The sequence below is a fragment of the Benincasa hispida genome, chromosome 12 (assembly GCF_009727055.1).
Source record: "Benincasa hispida cultivar B227 chromosome 12, ASM972705v1, whole genome shotgun sequence".
Lineage (NCBI taxonomy): Eukaryota > Viridiplantae > Streptophyta > Magnoliopsida > Cucurbitales > Cucurbitaceae > Benincasa > Benincasa hispida.
The window spans coordinates 77,722,000-77,740,486 of record NC_052360.1 but is presented as its reverse complement, the minus strand read 5'-3'; the positions used below and the strand labels follow the sequence as shown (position 1 = coordinate 77,740,486).

The window sequence follows — 18,487 nt, the reverse complement described above, 5'->3', positions numbered from 1 at the left end:
GAATTTTTTAATCCCAAAAGAGAATACGGAGGTCTCGATTAGTTGTGTCTGTGCGAGAAGAAGAATTTCCAAGAGGAAGTTGCTCCGTTCGTGATTGTTCGAGTGATTCAAGAAGAAAGGTTCTTCAAAGGTGAAAACTCTTGAACTTATTTCTTTTTCAAAAGCATGTTGTAATTTATAGTTAAATGCATATCCATTGTTTGTTTGCTGTAAATTTTTGTATTCAATAATCAATGAAATGAGGACGAGCCGCTTCCACTCAAGAATCTCCTCATTTCGAGATTTCCTTCAATTGGTATTAGAGCCAGGTTGGTGCACTACAAGAAATAACGGATACGATAGCTAACGAAAAAGGCTAAAAAAGACCTTTTATAGCTTTTTTCGAAGGTCCTGACAGTCCATATTATTAAAAGTTTGGGACTTTTTATAACATTTTTGTAGAGCTATATTGGATGCTATAATAAAGTATGAATGTATAACTTATTTACTTTGCTATAAAAATATTTAATAGCATCTTTTATTAAAGCCATAATATGTTTATATAGCTAAAATAATACGCTATCTTTAACTTATAATAGCACTTTTTTAACACTATAATATACTATTGTAGCTTTAATCTTATGCTATAGTAAGGTTATTTAGACTTTTATAATAGCTATAATTACTAGAACAATCTTTTGATAACACTTTTTTTCACTATATAAATTTTGTTATAGCTTTGCTCATGGCTATAAAAGGCACAATTTTTTTTCTCAAAAAGAATAATTTGTATATAATTCTTCATATTTTTATTAAAAATAAACCCGTGACTCGAACCACATATTAAATACTTCTTAACACATTAAATACCATGACTTTCATTCATAATTGAAGTTTTATAAATCTATTAACAATAAAAAAAAACAATATAATCATTTCCTAGAACAAAGTATACAAATGATACAAAATAAAGTAATGTATCTTTCATGTTTATTTTTGTAAGTAAATAAAATATTTTGCAAGTCTTCTTTGTTCACTAGTAATTCCTAAGATTATCTTGATCTCCCAATGGACATTTCTTTTGAAGGTTGATTTGTACATTTTGATGGACACCTATTAAACAAAAAAATAATAATAATAATAAAAAATAGGCACATAGCTAACGATAGAGTTTTCAAAATCCCTCCAAGATCCTAAAACATCAATGAAGTATCGTTGCAGAAGCATTCTTCCCTTTCTATTCGAAGTGATCTTCAAAACCATTCATAGGTCCATCTTCCCCCTTGAAAGTGGTGAAGATCGAAACCCCAAAGAACCTTCAAGATCTCCACCATACTTCTCCACCTTCAAGATCATTAGAACCATCAACAAATTCATCTTCTCCTCTATAATCAAAGTGACAAAGAAGTGAAACTCAAATGGACATAGAGGAAATTTTAACTAACCTAAAACTTGGTTTCCAGCACAATATGGCCCTTGGTTGAGGTTTCAAAGCTCTCCAAAACCTATTAGAAAATTCTCAGATAACTTGCAGATGACCAAAGATTTGATTCTCCACAAAAAATGCCTTCTACACCTCAACCAAATCAGACAACAAATATTACAATTTTGAAGAAACCACATAACCAAGAAGGAAAAATGCAAACTGGCCCCAAAAATTTTGACCTGAACTTACCTCAGAGATCTACATGTCATCATGATACAGAGTACCATCAGAATATTCTTCCTGATTTTATAAGGACAAAGGAGTCTGAAACCAGTTGTGCAACATAGAAATTAAGAAGAAAGAAAAAAAGAAGAAAGAATTTGTAACATCCACCGGGAAAAAGAAAAGATAAACATCCGCCGTATTATCTAGAAAGCTTTTAATTCTGAAATCTCAAACCATGGAACCCAAGAAATTTCATTCGGATGTAAAAAAAAAAAAAAAAATCATTGATTGGTAGCTTAAACGATCGTCAAGTTAAAAGAAGGAAAAAGTGCAACAATTGAAAGCTAGAAAGGAAAAGTAAAGTGTGTGTGAGAGGGAGAGACTGACAGTGAGTTTGGCTTTGAAGTGATTTGGCTTGGACATGTGTTGTCCGTAACTTGAAGAGAGGTTAAGGAAGCTTAGCTCTAAAACCAACACATATAAAAAGACCATTAAAAAAATTAATATTTATAAAAGTTATTGCCTTTCTTACATAATAACATTTCAAAGGGATTAATAAAAATTTCAAACAAAGTTGTTCATACATATTCATGATAACTTATATGTAAACAGATAGTTTGAACTAAATGTTGTACTTAATTTCACATGCACTGAACCATACATTAACTAAAAAATTTAACATCAAAGAAAAGAAATGGGCAGAAGATATACATTACAGATGCCACAAATAGCCAATGATGCTTCCAAACAATTTAATAAGAAAATCTATTTATCCCGAGGAAGCTTCTTGACCACATCAACTGAAGATCTCCATAAAGATTTAGAGTCATAAGGCTTAAAAAGAAGAGGGTGATCACAAGCTTGTCGAAGGCGCAAAGGCATCAGTAAGATGTTCACATAATTTTGTTTTAACAGTTCCAGCTGTTGCATATTCCTGGGGGGCAAGATTCTCGATAAGTAATGATAGAAAGGGGAAGAAGGAAATTAGATGTTGTAACTGAAGTTTCATGCATACTAGGCAATAGGCATACAAAAAAAAAACTACAAAAGTTCCTTAAAAAACATACTTTGTACTAAGCCCTTGAATCAACCTCCAATTTCGAGTAGAAATCACGCTCTTCATCAGTAAAATCTACCTTTTTCAGTTCCACATGTTTAAGTGGCAATGTAACAATGAGTTGCCCGTCAAGAAGTGCCATAGAATGATCCAAGTCAAATTGGTAAGTTCGTATAATACCAAAAAAAATGTGTGCAACGGAAAGAAAAGTAAAATACAGAATTCAGGCAGAATCCACCACAGGACACAGATAAAAAAAAAAAACCTAATAAAATTGCCCAACAAAATAATTTGAACGTACATTTTACTAAAGTAGGTAAGTAGAATCAAGTCAAGTTATATAGAATAAGTCATAAGGAATGTCTAACAAAGAAAAGTCAGGAAATGAGGCACATTCTTCAAATTATTAAAATGACAATACAAAATCTAACAAAGTAATAATAATCTCCTAACTTATTACATTATCTCATATGTATGACTAATCTACCAGATAAAACTGACTTAAAATCTCACTTACTTTAAACATTTCAAGAGAAGCTATAGAATGATAACTTCATGATACTTACTTTTAAGTCTAAAATTAAACCAAGCAAAAAAAATAAAAGAAAAGAGAGAGATCATATCGTCCACATTCAATATCAATAACTTACCCCATCACGGTCAAAACATAAAGTTTTTGTCCAAAGCATAAAGAAATATTTGTTCTATAGTTTAAGAGTCAAATAAACCAATGGGATCATTTCAAGAACTTGTGACATCCTTATCTCAACAAACAAAGCTAAATAAAATCTCTTGAAAGACATCAACAAGAAACATTTATCATACCTCTTTTAATTGTTGTTCAAGTGAGAATATTACAAACCGAAAAGGTCACCGATTACTCATTGATCTCCAAAATCATGTAAGAAATAATGAAATAAAAGAGATTATAACTAAAGAAATTAGAAGAACCTTCACAAAAGCCTTCAAGTCCTAAAGACCTATCACACAGAGTTCAAAAGAACAAGAAACACATTCAACAAATTTCAAAATCTAAAGCACTCAATACCCAGATGAAATTACAACAACCCCGGCTCAAGATCAGTTCAAAAAACACACAATCCTCTTCTAAAAAACACATTTCACGACACCCATTTCATCAAACAAACGATTCAAATTCAAAACACTCCAAAAATCAATCCCTACCCCCCCAAAAACAACACCAGAACTCAAAAAAAGAATTATCAATCGGCCAATTACCTGGGTTCTTTTGCTCATTTGAGACAAAACCAAAAAAGAGAAGAGAAAACCACCAAACGGCAACTAAATGATTCTTCACGTTTAACCCCACAAAGGGTGTTTGTTCCACCATTTTTCTCCCAAATCTCAGAGATCCAGAAAGGTGTTTAGAGTTTAAATGCAATATTTCGGGGTATTTTCAATTCATTTTCACCTTTCTCTCTCTCTAACTTTGTTTTTTTTCCTGGGTGTGGTAGGGTTTTGAGAGTTCTTAGACATATAAAGAATCTTTGAAAGGGCATCTCAGAGCATATAAAGAATCAAGAGTGGAGTGTATATACAAAGGCAAAAGAGCAAAATAAGGTAACAAAAACGATTAGAAAAAAACTCAAACGAATAAGTTAGCTATAAATTTAATTATATCAATGCTTAACACTCCAAAAAGGAGGAAAATTCAGATACCATAGTAAATGTTTTATTAGTAGCTGCTATTACATCATTAAAAAGAGTGATAAAATAGTTCACCTAATACTATTTGGGGTTTGAACACTTATGATGAATAATATGCATCAATAATACCCTATATATATATATATATATATATATATATATAAAATTAGAAACTACCAAATTAGTAATACACTATATATAAAGACTAGATACTACCAAATCAGTAATACCCTCCCTTTTCAGAAGGAAATGCAAATCAATATTAAAGAAGACACTAAACTTGGTTTTTAGAAATTTGTATTTTCCTTCTTTTATTTCAAGGCCTTCTACTAATTATGACATGATGTCTGTCAATATTTATTCCTCCGAATATAAGACTAAAACTAATAGTGATAATCTATTTATTAGATCTTGTGTTGATCATTGTAGTCATTGATTATTATAGTGAATTATCACTAGACCTAAAAGCTTAAATGGCTAGAAAAATTGAATTAGATAATAACTTCTTGAGGCGACGGTGCTTTGCGAGTGCCCATTTAGTCATGATACGAAAAACAACCACAAGAAAGACATAACAACAAAATGTTTTCATGATTCGTTTGAAATAGTGAAAACACCAGTAGTACATTGCATATGTCTGAACCGGATGAATGACACATTCTTCCTTGTAGCCAAAGAATGGATATACAGGGAAGTAGTAAAAGATGGGGTGGAGGATCAAGGAACCTAAGAATTCCTAGAAAAGGATTGTTTCAATAAGAAAGTTGTGGCCCCAAGTCCTTGAAGACAACAGTTATGTTGTCCGAGTTGTCCTTACAATATTCTCTAAGGCTTTTCTTGTAGTTAAGAACCGTAGGCCTCTCCTTTGAACCAGGTTGAACAGGAAGAATTAGCCTTTGCCTAGCCGGGTAGAGCTTTTTGACTGCTTCAATGAAACAACGAAATTAGATAGCTGCATTTTACATAAAAACTGACATTGAACTACATGTATGCTGTCGGGGATGATGTCCTAAACTCTCATGTCCTGTAGTTTGTAAACATGGTTTTGTACGAACGCTCGTGATATATAATATATGATATTTTCTTCACTAATTTTCTTTGAACATTGGATGTTTTATTTGCTTTACCACAAACCAATAAACTAAAATCCCTAGTTCTCATTATATAACTTAAGCATGTATGTGGTGACATACAAGTAGATCATGTCTTAAGTGACAACCAAAATGGTTTATAGTATATAGATATAGGAGGGAAACCTTATCTTGGTAATGCTACGGATGCAGCCCGCTTTGTTAAATAGTTACAAGTGTTGTGACTTGCTACAGATGTTCTGATCCTGATCATTCATGTGGGGACGTGTGAACGGGGGCATCCTATACAAAGAGTTTGTATAATACCTAACGACGAAGTGTTAATGTCTCGTTATATAACATCGTTCATGACAGAGACTTCACTTTACTAGGATGGCCATAAGTAATATGACCTCAATCCTGAGTGAGTTGGGAACTTCTGCCTTTGAGGACGGTCCTTTGATTTTGCATAGGTGCGAGTGGCCAGGTCGCCAACTCAAACTTACCACTTTGGGGACTCATTTGATTTGGAAGCTGAAAACTCAGCTACACAAGATGGAATTCACTCCTTCCCCGAAATAGGGGTAAGTAGATAAATGACTCCCTTAAGGGTTGATCCTGGGGTTTGAACGATGTGGCAGCACACAGCTTCTCATGGCCCAAGAGGTGTCCACATATAGTAGGACTATGTTTTATTGTTCATTAGAGGGATCAGTGGTACTTAAGGAGTTAGATGTAACTACAGAGGCAAAATAGTAAATTGACCCAACTGTACTTACGAGCGTCTGTGAAGGGTTATTGTAATGTTGATTGGTTATATCCGATGGACACAGAAATATATCTGTGGTAAGAAGAGTTCAGTTGTCGGTCTTTAGTGGAATGCCTAGTAGTTAACGGATGGTGGATCTCGTGGCTAAAGAGTTTAGTCAACTATTCATGTACCGTTGGAGCTTCGAGCCATAGGTCCATAAGGTCCCCTTGGTAGCCCAATAGATTCATTGAGAATCAGTTTTTGAGTCAGTTTGAAATGTTCAAATTGACAAGAGGGAGTTCGATTATATATAATATGATTGAACCGATTAATTATATTTTATATGATCGACTTTATGTATGAAATACATTAATAGGAGGAAATTGGATATAAATATGATTTATATCTAGTGGAGGAGAAAATACTATGGGTTATATGTGATATTAAACTATAGGTTAATGAATATAATATGATTATATTTATTATTTTAATTTGACAATTATGGGATAATTGTGCACGCCGTTTTCTCCGTAACCGTGTGTTAGTGGGAAGTTTCAATCAGTTTTCATAACTGAAGAATAAAATGAAAATCTTTTTCATTTTGCAAAATATCACGTAATTCACTCAAGTAAACTGTATACTTGCCATCGTTTAGCTAACCGAGAGACTATACGATAGCTCGAAATTACTACCCGATCGTATACAAGCGTGCACATCTTTCTAAACGATCATCTACATTTTTCTAAATGATCGTCTAGCACTGAGCATTTTCTAAACGATCGTCTACATGATCGTAACCTGTTTACTAAACGATCATATACCTTCTTCTAAACGATCAAGCACAGTCTATACGATAGACCTGCCTTCTACCACTTGCTTGGTTGTGCTATACGATCTTTATATTCTCCTCCCCTCTACCAAATTTCAACAGAGCCCACTCTTTGGATTCTCACAGCGAGAATATTGAGGGTTCCAAGTGGTGGTGTCATCCCCATCTTTCTGTTCGTGTAGAGGCCGTTCGTGAGTAGACGATCGGTGGTGTTGATGAACGACTGCGTAGACGTTCCAGTGAGAGTGAGAGGAGTTGTCCCTTAGAGAGAGCGAGATTTCGGTGAAGAAAAGTTCATCAACTAGTACGTATCTCTTATCTTTGTTGTTAATTGGTCTAAGCATGTCGGTAATTTTGTAGTATGATACATATATGTCTGTTTGAATATAAATGTGGTAATTCTGTCACAATGTTTTTCGAAAGATCCGCTTCCGCTCAAAAGTACTCTTGTATAAGAGTTCTCCTAAATGATAGGCAACTTGCCACTTCTTAAGAAACATGTAACAATATCAGGCAAAAATATCAAACGTTCGTGGTCTAACTATAAGAATTATAAGTATAGAGAATCAAATCTAAGTAGTTTTAAATTTCTTTTTGTTTTTCCTTCTTTATAAAACTCATAGTGGAGTGGAGGATTCTTTGGACAGTGAAAGTTGTTAAGGTACTTTATGTCTTGTCGAAAAGAGGTGTTTTGCCCTAGGGACTTTTTTGTAATTTTCTTATAGGCCCCAGGGTTTCCATCTGTCTATTTATTTAAGCAAGTGTTCCTGTATTTTGTATCACTTCAATAATAAAAAAATGCGTCTCTATCATGGGTTTTTCTCCCTGGTTCTAGGGTTTTCCACGTAAATCATTTGTGTTCCTTTTCTCCTTCATCTTTTATTTTCATCATGGTATCAGAGCAAGGCGACAAAACCCTAGCCACCATTGATGAGTCCCCTTCAACGACCAACTCCGACATGGCTACCACGATTAAGGAGGCTATCCAATAGTACCTGGAGACTGCCTTACCGCGTCTTTTTCAACAGATTAGTGTCATTGAACAGACAATCCAACCCTTCGACGAACAGATCGAATTGCACCCAGCTAAAGATGATCAAGCCCAGTTGATCGACATCGCCCAGGTCGCATGCGGTAAGAAACCTATCGACGGTGGTGCCCAGCCCTCCAATAGCATCCAACCGTTCGAAGCACAACCGTCAGCACAGCCACAGATCTCACAAACCCATACCGCTTCGAACCCTCGGGTGCAAACAACAAGTCACATCGATCTTCTCGGCTCGACCAACCGTAGGATTTTCGTTGAACGACAGCCACCATCAGCTGGTCCAGCCGTGTCCGACTATAGTGGCGCAACTCGCAGCTTCTTTCCAGCAGTGTCTTTGACAGCTTTGAATGGAGATACGGGCAATGGGCGGTCTATGGGTGTTTTTCCTGGTGAGATTTAAAAGTGATCTGCTTCTCTTCAGCAATAGCTTGCGGATCTTGGGACGGTTTTTGGTACAAACTCACAAATCGCTCAACCAAAGCCATCCAATCTTCAGTTGTATTTCGAGAACTCGGTAAATTCTTTCCATACTTTACCTACTGCAAATTTGTTGTCTGGTTCAACGGGACATTTTTCAAGAATTATTATTGCAGAAAAGTTGAATGGCCAAAATTATTTCTCCTGGTCACAATCCATCAGAATGGCTCTGGAAGGAAGACAAAAATTTGGGTATCTAACTGGAGAGATACCAAAATCTAAACCTGGTAACCCCCAAGAACGCATCTGGAGAGAAGAAGATTCATTGCTATGGTCAGTTCTGGTGAATAGCATGGAACCTCAAATAGGCAGACCATTTCTTTATATGGTGATTGCTAAAGATATTTGGGATGCAGTGCAGCAGTTGTATTTAAAGAAGCAGAATGCATCCTGACTATATACCTTACGAAAGAAAGTCCACAAATGCAAGCAAGGGACTATGGAGTGACATCATACTTCAACAAATTATCCCTGTTATGGCAAGAAATGGACCTATGTTGTGAAATTATCTGGAAGTGTACACATGACGGGACTCAGTATTCCAAAATTTAGGAAGCTGATCGAGTGTATGATTTTCTAACTGGGCTAAATCCAAAGTTTTATGGCGTTCGTAGTAGGATATTGGGCCAACACCCTACACCGTCTCTTATGGAGGTGTGTTCCAAAATACGCTTGGAAGAAGACAGATCTAGTGTGATGAATAATCCAGTAGTTACATCTACTGATGCTGCTGCTTTTATCACAAAATCCTCCGGGCCTGACAATGATAAGAAACTGATGCGTTATTTTATGAAGTGAAATTGTGGATGAAATGCGATGGTGAAAAATGCATTGAACACTCAAGTTTTCTCAGCGGAATCCAAGTGTAAACTCCATTGAGTTTCCTGGTAAGTCCAGGGTTGAACTCAGGGACTTGTGAAAACAAGTTACGTTGGTAATTTTTAGAAAACTTTGCAGTAACCGGATAATTCAATAGTTGTTGAGGTTGTTGTTTGCAATGATGAAAAATAAATAAATGTGGTGGATTTGAGAAAAGTCGGATTGCGTGATAGATGCACTGAGTATGCGGATGAATGGGTTGAGAAGGTCTTCAGCTAGCGTTACTTGGGAATGCGTCAGGCTATGCGATCATGCTACAACCATGCACAGTAAGCCATTTTCCAATGCAAATGTGATGCTCGTAAGTCTAGGACGCATGTGTTGAATGCAAAAGTGTCCATAGAGCTTATTCCTAAGTCTCTACTCTTGTCCTATGCGATGATGCAAGATGCATAAAGGCAAGGTGACTGCACACAATCATATCCTATCTCTAGGATGCATACGATGCGTTGATAGCAAACAGTGCTTATTCCTAAGCTTCTATCTCTTGATTATGCGTTCTAATCTGACTCTCCCAAGCCTACATTCTAACCTGACTTTACCAAGACTAGATCCTGTCCTTAGACTACCCTCCCGAGTATCTGTAATGGACGAATGAAGCATACATAATACAATATAATCGTATAGAATGAAGATTCCCAGTTGTGCTAGCTAAATGCTTCTCAACCCATTCAACAGATTTAGCTGCTCATGCATAAATAACAAAGAGTGAACAGATATAGAGAAGTAAATTCCATTTGTATAACTAAGTTGAGTACAAAATAACAATGGAAGATAAAGGTAGAGAGCCTGGTAGCAATTCCTTGCTGACCGAGGCTTTTACACTGTAAATCTCTATTCGGCTCAAAAGATATTCCTGCTTCCGCAGGCGTCAGCCCTCTCTCTATCCTGGAAGCTTCCGGCGCTCTCCCAAGCTTACCGGAACGATCTGTTTGCATAACCTTCTTCTCTTGCGTTCGCCTTAAAGTAAAAGAAAATCTAAGAACTAGGCTAACTATCAACAGAACTGTGAACTCGTAAAAATGGTGAACCCCTTTTCTGAAGGATACCTCTGGTATTTATAGAGCTTCGGGGTGAAGGCGGCTTCTCTCTTATGATTGCTCGGATGGGATGGCTTTAATTCCCTGACTGATATGTCGAATATTTGTCACCGAAAAGCTAAATGTACTTGTTATCGTTAGCGGTTGTCAGCTTAATTCGGATTCGACCGTCCTCATTTATTTATGCGTTGATCCTGGTGACTTACTTTTGTTTTGGCTTGCCCTCACATGTGTCATGCGAACATCTAACTATGGGTAAGTGTCATTCTCAACTTAACTCTTATCAACATGGGTTTCCCCATTGCGTTGATAGTGGAGTTGTTATTCTCAATTTTTTTTTTCAAAATAACAAGGACGAAAATAAATACCTCACCCCCAAATTTAAAATGCGGCAATGTCCCCATTGCCAAAAGATTGAAAGAAGTCATGCGATGTTCTTAGAAAGCTTCGTAAAGAGAGTTTGAAAGAAAGCTAGCAAACCCCTACTGGAAATATTTCATGGTGTGACTATCTTAAAGTTAAGTTGACTCGAGTATATATGAACGAAATAGAAGCATATTTTTCATCATTGAAATCATAATTGGCAAAGAGATAGCATGCGGTAACTTACTAAATTGATCCATATTAAATGATTATGGTAATCAAAGAGGATGCGGTGATAAAACTTTTAAAACTAAAATGCGATGCGATAGAGCGAAATTTGAAAAAAAGGTGAAGGAAGAATACAACCCCCAAATTTGCGCTGTCGTCCGCATTGTGTATTGACGCATCTTTCTTTGCAGCGATCTATTTTCTTTGGATTGCGGTGATGGAATAAGATAAGTTTCTTCTTCGTGAAACACCTCCGTAATCCTATGCCTCGATCGTTTGCCTAGAAAACATTGATAAGATCGACTTATTTTAAACAAAATCGTTTAACACAATCGTTCAGTACGATCGCGACTTTTTTTTTTTAGAATAAGAATGATGCTGGTAATAAAAAGGTAATTTCAATAATAAATAACGAGATGATAAAAGTTCATGAAGTATTTGATGCAGGAAAAGAATATTTAAAAGGATTGCGTCCTTAATGAGGTTGAATTATATCGTTGTGTCGATAATTTAGTCTTTAACTTTAAGCATGTGGAAAAATATGAATATGAAGTTCTATATACGCTCAAGTGCTTGTGATAAAGACATTTTTGTGCGATACTATGTCTAAGTATGTGCGTTGTTAATGATATATTCGTAGTATGCGATGTAGTAGTGCGTGTCACAAGTTTCCTTGCGCTGAAACCAAGTATAATTCCAACTCAAGTTTCTCAGAATAATCCGAGGTCGAACACAGGGATTGTTTTCTTTAATGCATTACTTATGTGATATATGCGACCGGTTTTTATAATGAATAAAGAATGATTGATTTATACAGAAATGTAAATTATGGTGAAATAAAATTGCGTTGATAAAAATCCTAAACTAATATGATACAAGACACAAGATAGATAATACATGATACTGAGGTCGAGAACTGACTGTGAAGTTGTACAAAGAATCGATGTATGCGATGGCAAGTCTTTATGAATGAATCAGAAAGAGAAAGAGTAAATAGTAAAAACATCGCAAGTTTGTCAACTGTGTTAAAGATGCAACTAAGGTTTCGCTTTCCCTTGGCGTACACCTCTCAGTGATCGACCGCATTCCCATATCTCTATGGTGAAACAGGGATGAATGTGATGAATGCAAGGTTGTTTTCCATCTCCGAAAATACTTCTTGCTTTAGTTAACGCATTCTTCCAACCTTCTCTCGATAGGCGGAATAACATCTTTATTTCTGCTCTCACAGGTGAAGATGCCATCAAGCATGCTTTGCTAAACTTAATTATTTTCCTTAACACAAATTAACTTACTCGCTTAATTCTTGCTATTTACCCATGGGATTAAGAATACATCATGGAGAAACTAGATTATGGATGTATGGAAAGAGACAGTGAGATGACAATGGAAATTATCATAACATTAAATCTAAAATTAAGCGTCTGATACATGTTGTGAATGAAAGAGTAAATAAGATGAATACAGATGATGAAATAGAGATTAGAAATGAATACAGAAAGAGTGTCAACGTCTTGACACAGATCCTAAACAGAGGTTGTGCTTGCCGGCGTGTGGAAGTAGTAGAGAGGAAAGCTTCCCTCTGAGGCTTGCTTTCCCGGTAGAATTGACCTTTGACAGAGCTTCAACTACGGGGATCGGAATAATTCTCTGCTCAGAGACTCACCTCTCGCCCTTGTCTTGTGGTTCTCCCGAATCTACTCTGTACAGTCGCTTCAGACCAGTCTCTCTCTCAGAATCAGTATATGCACATCTCTATGTATACATGTATGTTTTTCAGTGAATTTGAAAAAGCTATTTATAGGCAAGGCTTGGCTCTTTGTATTTATGGTCCCCACTTTATAGTTATGGTAGTTCCTGAAATGGCGGAATGAGAAATTCCTTCTGTTACGTAATCAATCTTTGTATTTATGGTCCCTACTGTTGATCATCTCTTCATTCTTGATTGATGGGCGCAATGCGACGTAGATGCGTTGTTTATTTTATCTTTGAGCCATGAACGCATGTGGTGACTGATTTCATGCAAAACAGAAACTGAAACATTCTATTCTACCATTGCAATGGTGTTAATGGGTGTATTGACGACATTTTATAATTTTCGCATTTCTTAGCCAATTTTTATACTATTGACGTAACTTTTCTTTCTTTTAGCCGCAATTTCTAAATAAAACAGCATAAATTACTTGTATTTCTACAAGTTATCAATCATAACTTAGGGACTGCTTATTCCAGGCTAGTCTTTTCATGTCCATGGTGACTTTTCTCTCTTTTCTTTATCTTCTGGTATCTTGACTGGCTTAATCCAGAGCTTTTCCTCATGAATGTTCATTATAATTTCCCCCTTGCACACGTCAATTTGAGCGCGACTGGTCGTCTCAATATGATGGGCGCATTTTCGTCCGCTTTATAATCCAGAATGAGGAAGTCTGCCGGCAGGATGAATTTATCGATTGAAATTGTGGCATTTTTCAACTCTTTTTCAGGATGTATTCGCGATCTGTTTACAAGCAAGAGAGTTTCCTTTGTGGGCGTGATTGTATCGGCATTCAATTGTTTGAAGATTGATAGCGGCATTATGTTTATACTTGCCCCAAGATCGCATAATGCTTGGCCACTGTAGACCCCTCCGATAGAGCATGGTATTGTAAAGATTCCTAGGTCGTCTATTTTCGTTGGGATCATAACATTTTGCGTTGCGACCACTATTGCGATCTTTCCTTCATCATTTTGTTCCTCTTTCACTCTTTGCAGAGTTGCTGGTGGTTGGACTTCTTCTGTCTCAAGATCTAGAGGCTTAAGGGTGGACGCAACTTCAGAGTCTATTTTCTCAAGCTTTTCCGGCTATAGGTCAATGGGTCTTCGGTTGTCACCGAATTCAAGTTGGTCGCAATGGGCTCCTCCCCTACTTCTACAGTCATGTTATCGCTTAGCAAGAAGACTGCTAAGCATTGTTCTTTCTCGGTACCCCCAGCATTGCGAGGGAGCTCAGTTGAGCTTGGCAACGCTTCTTGCGATCTATTTTCCAACTCGCCCGTAATTTGTCCCATTTGAATTTCGAGATTTCTAATAGATGTAGCTTGATTTTGAAGCACTGATTCGTTTTTCTCAATGTACTGCTTCAACAAGCTCTCTAAGGATGAGGATTGGGGTGGTTGCAAACTACTAGCTTGGCTATGCACTGGACCGTTTGTTTGTGGGAAAAATCCGGGTGGCCCTTCTCTCTGCGCCACTAGTTGGAAACTTTGTTGTTGATTTTTCCACACAAAATTTGGGTGGTTTCTCCACCTGGGGTTATATGTATCGAAATAGGGATTATTTCTCATGAAACATACCGACTGCAGGTTTGTTGGGCATTCTTCCATTGAGTGAGCATCTCCGCAATTGATACAACTTGCGGTTGTTTGAGCAATTTCATTGACCTGCCCTTTCTTCACTCCCGTATTATTAATGCGATACCTTGTATCAAACTCATCATCGAGTCATTTGATATTGTAGGGATGCGATGGCCCCGTTGTTTGCGTCATTATCTTTAATTCTTAATTTTTTATCGCTTTCCCGCCAATCCTCGTGATTTTTGGAAATGCGATCAAGTATACTCTTTGCCTCCTCATATGTTTTGTCTAGCAGACCACTAGCAGCTACCGCATTGGCAGCGGTCTGCGAATAGGGGTTCAGTCCTTAGTAAAAGATCTCCATTTGTAGGCAGTCTGGTAAGTCATTGTGTGGACAATCTCTTACTAGCCGCTTGAACCTCACCTAGGCATCGCTGAGCGATTCTTCATCTTCTTGTTCAAAATTCGTTATTAATTTCCGTCTCCTAGCATTCTCGGTTGGTGGGAAATACTTCTTCATAAACTTTTCCACCACCTGTTCCCACGAAGTTATCTCTCCCGGTTCGAGAGAATATGCCCATTTTATTGCTTGATTGCATAAGAAAATGGGAACAGAGTGAGTCGGACTTCCTCGGTGGAGATATTCGGGAACACAAAAGTGTTGCAGATTTCTATGAAGCTCTGGAGGTGGGCGTGCGGGTCTTCGCCACACCTTCCTCCAAACTGCCCAGTAGCATAGATCATCTACAACATTACCGACTTCATTTCAAACCTCGATACATCTAACGTCGGCCTCATGATTCCTGGAGAGAAATCATAGAGGTTAGGCAACGCATAGTCCCGGATGGGTCTATTGCGATCATTTGCCAGAAGGATGTGGTTGGCCNCCTCATGATTCCTGGAGAGAAATCATAGAGGTTAGGCAACGCATAGTCCCGGATGGGTCTATTGCGATCATTTGCCAGAAGGATGTGGTTGGCCATAATATTGTTCGTGTTAACGGCCCTTGCTTCCGGTTGCTCCGCCATTCTTGGTGTTCTCTCTTGTTGTTGGCAGTTGTCTCTCAGTCTACGTCGAAATGTTTTCTCAATCTCCGGGTCGTAATTTGCTAAAATATTGAGAGTCTGCAAAGAAATCAGAAAAATTACCGTTAGCACATTATTTTGCCGAAGTCCCCGACAACGGTGCCAATAACTTGATGCATTATTTTATGAAGTGAAATTGTGGATGAAATGCGATGGTGAAAAATGCATTGAGCACTCAAGTTTCCTCAGTGGAATCCAAGTGTAAACTCCATTGAGTTTCCTGGTAAGTCCAAGGTCGAACTTAGGGACTTGTAAAAACAGGTTGCATTGGTAATTTTTAGAAAACTTTGCGGTAACCGGATAATTCAATAGTTGTTGAGGTTGTTGTTTGCAGTGATGAAAAATAAATAAATGCGGCGGATTTGAGAAAAGTCAGATTGCGTGATAGATGCACTAAGTATGCAGATGAACGGGTTGAGAAGGTCTTCAGCTAGCGTTACTTGGGAATGCATCAGACTATGCGATCATGCTACAACCATGCACAGCAAGTCATTTTCCAATGCAAATGCGATGCTCGTAAATCTAGGACGCATGTGTTGAATGCAAAAGTGTCCATAGAGCTTATTCCTAAGTCTCTACTCTTGTCCTATGCGATGATGCAAGATGCATAAAGGTAAGGTGACTGCACACAATCATATCCTATCTCTAGAATGCATGCAATGCGTTGATAGCAAGCAGTGCTTATTCCTAAGCTCCTATCTCTTGATTATGTGTTCTATCTGACTCTCCCGAGCCTACATTCTAACCTGACTTTCCCAAGCCTAGATCCTGTCCTTAGACTACCCTCCTGAGTTTCTCTAATGAACGAATGAAGCATACATAATACAAGATGATCGCATAGAATGAAGATTCCCAGTTGTGCTAGCTAAATGCTTCTCAACCCATTCAACAGATTTAGCTACTCATGCGTAAATAACCAAGAGTGAACATATATAAAGAAGTAAATTCCATTTGTATAAATGAGTTAAGTACAAAATAACAATGGAAGATAAAGGTAGAGACCCTGGTAGCAATTCATTGCTGACCGAGGCTTTTACACTGTAAATCTCTATTCGGTTCAAAAGATATTCTTGCTTCCGCAGGCGTTGGCCCTCGCTCTGTCCTGGAAGTTTCTAGCGCTCTCCTAAGCTTACCGGAATGATCTGTCGGCACAACCTTCTTCTCTCGCGTCCACCTTAAAGTAATCTAAGAACTAGACTAACTATCAACAGAACTGTGAACTCATAAAAATGGTGAACCCCTTTTCTGAAGGATGCCTCTGGTGTTTATAGAGCTTCGGGGTGAAGACGGCTTCTCTCTTATGATTGCTCGGATGGGATGGCTTTAATTCCCTGACTGATGCGTTGAATATTTGTCATCGAAAAGCTAAATGTACTTGTTATTGTTAGCGGCTGTCAGCTTACCGTCATCAGCTTTCTGTCCCATCGCGATTAATTGTGCCTTTCACCCAGATGCGCCCATCAAGTTGCGCTGACCAGGTTGTGGCAATCCTTCTTGAGCAAATATTTGCGAACACAATCACTGCAAAGCCTTGCGGTAATGCTGCGCTCGACCAATGATTTCCTATGATCATAATTTCCGCCTTGCGTCAACGCATATTCTGCATAAAAACACAAAAATAAACTGTTTCTATGTGATGAACGCATGCGACCGCAATATTATGAATTTGATGCTTTTTGGACAAAATTAATCATATTTTATCAATGCAACCCAGCATTGTTTAAGAACTTAGTACTATGATAACATGCATTTCTGCCATTTTGCGATTGGCACTACTCGACACAATAGGGGACTCTATTTCTTGACTGATGATACTTCTTCTAGGGATTAGGACTAGTTTCATTTCTTTAAACTTTTCTACTGTTGAAAATTATTTTATATTATGGCATTACCGTCCTTGACATCCTAATTTTCAATATGTGAAGTATCTATTTCCGCATTTATTTCATAATATTAATATATCGTCCTTACATTGCGATGTGTGTATCTTGGCCAAACAAAGTCGTATCCCCTTTCATTCCCAGCCTTACAAATCAACTAGACCTTTTATGTCCACAGTGATGTCTGGGGTCCTTCACCAACCACCTCTTCTACAGGCAAATGTTGGTTTGTCACCTTTATTGACGACCATACCAGACTTACCTGAGTTTTCCTTTTGGCCGATAAATCTGAGGTGTCCTCTATATTCCAACGACTCTATGCTACCGTAGAAACCCAGTTCAACACAAAAGTTTCCATTTTGCAAAGTGACAATGGGCATGAGTTTGTTAACAACTCTTTCCGGGACTTCTTAGCTTTTAAAGGGATTGTCCATCAAAGCTCGTGTGCCTACACTCCTCAGCAGAATGAAGTAACCGAGAGAAAAAATAGGCATCTGGTAGAAGTCTGTCGTTTCCTTATGATATCTACCTCTCTTTCCTCCTATCTGTGAGGAGATGCTATCCTCATTGCAGCCCACCTCATCAACCACATTCCTGCCCGTGTTTTAGCCCTTTACACTCCCCTTAACTGTTTCAAGGAGTCGTATCCCAACACTCAGCTAATCCTCGACGTACCTCTCTGGGTGTTTGGTTGTGTTCTCTTTGTCCATACCCACAGTCCCAATCATACAAAATTTATCCCTCGTGCCAAGAGATGTGTCTTTATTGGGTACCCTCTCCCATCAACGTGGTATAAATGTTATCATCCCTCGTCTCGAAAATACTTTGTTTCCATGGATGTCACCTTTCTTGAAGATCAGCCTCTTCAAAGGGAGAGTCCTAGTGAAGAGGCTAATTGGTCTGCGTATTTCGTTCCCCTAGAGTTGTCGATTGAACGTGAACATGTTGGTCTTGTCTTTCCTACCAATCAAGTCCCTTGGATAACATACTACAGAAAGAATCTCAAGAAGGAAACGATGCCACTTGTCGTTTCTTCAGCTCTAGTTCATGAGTCTAACTTGATCTCAGCTCCACGTATGAGCATTCCTCTTTTTTATATTGATGATTTTGTTGAGACTAATACTTGCAGAGTGGATAAAGATATAGAAAA

General features: G+C 37.7%; 1 long non-coding RNA gene across 6 annotated transcripts; it reads right to left on the bottom strand.

Moving 5' to 3' along the window:
• Positions 1-944: 944 nt before the first annotated feature.
• Positions 945-4,377, bottom strand: LOC120068105. 6 transcript variants are annotated; one of them, XR_005479092.1, is made up of 5 exons: positions 3,927-4,377; positions 2,698-2,766; positions 1,655-2,564; positions 1,425-1,546; positions 945-1,323 (listed from the first exon to the last, which is right to left on the bottom strand). It is a non-coding gene; the product is annotated as an uncharacterized LOC120068105 (long non-coding RNA). The 6 variants fall into 6 exon arrangements; XR_005479088.1 differs by having other exon boundaries at positions 1,425-2,094; positions 2,342-2,564; positions 3,927-4,376; XR_005479089.1 differs by having other exon boundaries at positions 1,425-1,549; positions 3,927-4,374.
• Between the last annotated feature and the right edge of the window lie 14,110 nt (positions 4,378-18,487).